The sequence below is a fragment of the Eurypyga helias genome, unplaced genomic scaffold, assembly GCF_000690775.1.
Source record: "Eurypyga helias isolate BGI_N326 unplaced genomic scaffold, ASM69077v1 scaffold12273, whole genome shotgun sequence".
Classification (NCBI taxonomy): domain Eukaryota; kingdom Metazoa; phylum Chordata; class Aves; order Eurypygiformes; family Eurypygidae; genus Eurypyga; species Eurypyga helias.
The window spans coordinates 10,345-14,454 of NW_010240589.1; the positions used below are offsets into that span (position 1 = coordinate 10,345).

The 4,110-nt window shown below is 46.1% G+C and overlaps 1 pseudogene; it reads left to right on the forward strand.

Moving 5' to 3' along the window:
* The first annotated feature begins 3,156 nt into the window (after positions 1–3,156).
* Positions 3,157–4,096, forward strand: LOC104507260 (annotated as a pseudogene).
* The last annotated feature ends 14 nt before the right edge of the window (positions 4,097–4,110 follow it).

Sequence of the window (4,110 nt, forward strand, 5' to 3'; positions counted from 1 at the left end):
TTTTTCACAGATACACATTGAAAAGAAATACACATAGATACAGAAAATAAGGTCCCATTACAGGATGTCAGGGTTTCTATCAAAGAATATGCCATTACATTTTGTGGCTTGATCATTTTACGCAAACCTAAGAATTGATGATGCTCCGTTAAATTATCATTTACCATAAACATACCTTGAAAAACTGAGCATGATTTTCTTTTGCTGTTTTCTCTCCTTCCCCCACAGTGACAGCTGAGGGAACACATGTGCAGTTCTACAGTGACTTGGCCATATGAACTCTATTAAAAACCTGATTATTTCAAGTTGTTAAAGATCAGGTGATAACCTCCCTCGAAAGATGAAAAATTATGAACATTTTTCATAATGTTTCCTCCCTCGAAAGATGAAAAATTATGAAATTATGACCCTAATTAGGATCTGATAAACAAGTGGGACTGTTGCACTGTGTAAACCCTGAGTTGGAATAAAAATGTAAGGAGACCCAACTAAAGGTGCTTTGTGTTCCCCACGGCCGCCGGTAACATCTCCTCCGCACTCTGCCCTGCCCGCGCCGTGGGCAGCCCCAGAACTACCACTGCACAGTACTGTTTCCCCACTCCCTGCCAAGATACACCTGAACGGCGTTTCTGTAGCATCATTTAAAAGCACAAACGGGTGTCCCATGCTACACATCTTGCCTGAAACAAAGCCCATAAATCCTTCTGGGCAAACTCGGAATAAATCACCCCCCAGTAAGGTAACTCTCAGCATCCAAGCACACTTGGCGAGAGAGCACATGCAGGTTTTCCCACGTCCTGGCTGCGCCTGTGGCATTGCCTGCAGACTATGGAAACCTCAGCTATCCTAACACTGCTCTTCCCAGGCTCTACACTAAAAATACCAGTTCCCTCATCTGCCTGCATCTCGTACTGACGGGACTATGCTGCTGCAGCTGATACACGAGCGATTCGCTCGGCACCAAACAACTGATCTGCACGTCAGCAACGTGCTTCACCAGCGCATTAGGATCAGCTTCAAGGCTACCCAAGTCAGACTACAAATGAATACAGCGCGTTTGTTGCCAGCGCTGCATTACGGCAGTTGCTTCATGCAAGTTGTGAGAGATCCCGAGTACCCAGTTAGCAATCTGCCTTTGTAATGCACAGAAAATCACCATTTGTGTCACACTGTGGGTCTGCAGTGACCGATTCCACGTAGGTGTAACCTTCTGCACGCCAGCAATCCTGCTGAGCTCAACCCTCTTTCCAAACCAGCCTGTGTTCAGCGCAGGTCGGGTTCGGTACCTTTTGCCCTTTTCCAGTGCATCCAGTTGTTTATAGCCTTTCCATCTAGTTGACTATTTCCAAGGTTTCAAATTCACCTTTTTCCTTTCATTTTTTTCCATTCTGGCATACACTGCAATGATATTAAGGGGAAATTTATTACAGAACCAGCTTAACTCAATTTCTTTCCAGTGTGTTTCTCCAAACTGGCTGGCTGTGACCTTTCCAAAGATACTTGGCAGAAGCCTGTCATTTGTCAAGTTATTTTTCCAGTTTTTAAACTGGTATGAAGTGATTTTTGTTACATCAGATAAAAAAAATACTCTCTAGCTGAGCTGACATCTTTTAGTCTAACCCCTTAAAACTGCATGAGACAAATCCAGGATACGAGGCATATCCAGAACATCAGTGAGATCAAAACAGATGATGGCAAGGCCAGAGCCCGGGTCTGTCTTTCTATGGAAAAGAAGTTTCTCTCTAGGCATCTAAAACAGCTACTTTCAGATCATGAACTCACAAGTAAGATGGTTTACCTTAGGCAAAGCTTTTAAAAATTAAACCTGTTCAGTTGTTGACTTCAAAAACCCAGAAGTGCCTATTCTCTTCTCTGCTTAGCAGTGTGCAAAAGGCATAGAACAAACTACCCTTCCAAGTGTGTATCTGTACCTCTGTGTGAGCTGTTTGGGAGTTACGAATTCAGTGCTGGGATTCTTCAGGTACAGAATAAGTCCTGTCAGTGCAGACTGCCTGCAACTTTGAGGTGAAATCTTCAAAATTAATAATAAAATGAGATTATAATGAGCAAAAAAGACAGCATTTTGTCAAAAGACCGCAGATTGTTGGCCCAGAGCCTCAAACATGCAGCTTATCAGTTCCATAATACCTTTGGGTTCCCGTATCAGTACAGAGCCTGGCGGCAGTGTCTCCACTCCATCTTCCACACAGTTCCTCTTGGAGTCAGCTTACCAAGTTCCCCTAGTGATGCTAACTTCTGGGGAACTGTCGTGGTACAGATTCTCTGCATACTGGCCGCACTCCACCCTGGAAGTCTCTCTGATGTTGTACCTTTTCTTACAAGGTGATTATAATTTTAATTTCCAAGTCACCTCCAGGAATTATTTCACAGCAGCTCAAATAGGAAGCAGGATACTTTGTACTTGCCTGAATTGCAATCTACCTTCTAAAAATAAAGCTGCAAAGAACTGTTTAATGCATCACCCAAATGGGCTCATGGCTGACCAGCATAAACATGCAAGACTGCTTTTACCCTTGGCCTTTCCCATTCAAGCTCCTGTGTCCCAAGGTATCGGATAGAGAGCAAGTCAGTCGGCATGTGTGGGAATAGCTTGGGTGCTTCCGCAAAGTCTACCAAGCGCAGAGCTAGCACTTAGGTGTTTGCCGAATCCATACCCCATGAGGTGCATGGACCAGGGACCTCGTCTGTCTTTTGAATGGTGACACACCCTAAACTGAGCTTTGAAGTTGCTGGAACAGTATCAGTTTGCTAATGTGAAGTCCTGCCATGGTTTATGTCATATAAAGGTCCTGACTGATCTCTTTTGGGTCAGAACAAGAGAGGAAGGGCAATTTGACTTCAGTACTGAAGCAGCAGGGGACGTACCACCTTTGGAACACAGAGCAAGCCTCAGCCTGCTCACACTGACATTCATCTGCAAGATGGAGATGACAGTCCTTTCTTGGGCCTTCTTTGGCTGCCCAGGATGGCTACTGACTTCCTGAAGGGCAGAAGTCCATCCATTCCCGCTTCCAGAATGAGCAGGCTCCTCGTCTCAGTTCACACCCCACAATAAATTGCCTCGTGCATTAAGAATAACGGAACTGTTTGAAAAATCTCAATTAAAAACCGGGGCAATGCCGGTTCCGTCGGCAGACGCCGTGGCAAGGACACACTGTGCAGTGCTGCCGAGCGGAGCCGAGCCGAGCCGAGCGGAGCCTCACGTCGCGCCTCCAGTGAGCAAGACAACACCTGCAGTCTCTCTCCCGGCCGTCTTTGGCTGTTCTGGACTGGCCACGTCACTGCCGCAGACATCCAGAGCCACCAACGCCAGCGGAGGAGGACGTTCAGCCGGACAGCCGGCTGCTGTGGCTTGTTCAGATGGCGGCAGGAACCTGCCAGGAAGGTGACACTGCTGATGCTGGGCCTTGATGATGCTGGCAAGACTGCTACACTCCACAGAATTCAAGGAAAGTCTGCTGAAGATGCGGCTCCAATGGCTGGGTTTTCCCAGATCCACCTTCAAAAGGGACACTTTGAAGTCACCATCTTTGATTCAGGGGGTGGAAAAGGAATTCGAAGTATCTGGAGGAATTACTGTTCTGAGTGCTATGGTGTAATATTTGTCGTGGATTCTAGTGATGTTTCAAGAATGGAAGAAACCAAGCAAGCCATGGGAGAAGTTCTAAAGAGCCCTAAGATAGCAGGAAAACACGTTGGCCCTGGCAAATAGATCTGCGTCTCTGTCCTGCTTATCAGTAGCAGACCTCATTGACTGCTTATCTCTGGAGAAGACCGTCAGTGAATACAAGTGTCTGGCCCAAACTGAACCTTGCTCAGCCACCATGGGCTGTGGGGAAAAAAAAAAATCGATAGATCAATAAAGAAGGGTTTATACTGGCTTCTACATAACGTAGAGGAAGATTTTGACCCCTTAAATGAGTGCATCGAAAGAGACACTGCAGAACAAAAAGCAGATGAAGAACAACAGAAACTAGAACGGGCTGAGCGACTGAGGATAGGAGAAGGAAGGGACAGAGAAGAGGGAAGAAGCGAAAGAGGAGGAAGAAGCATACCTGACGAGGAAGAATCATAGAATAGAATCATAGA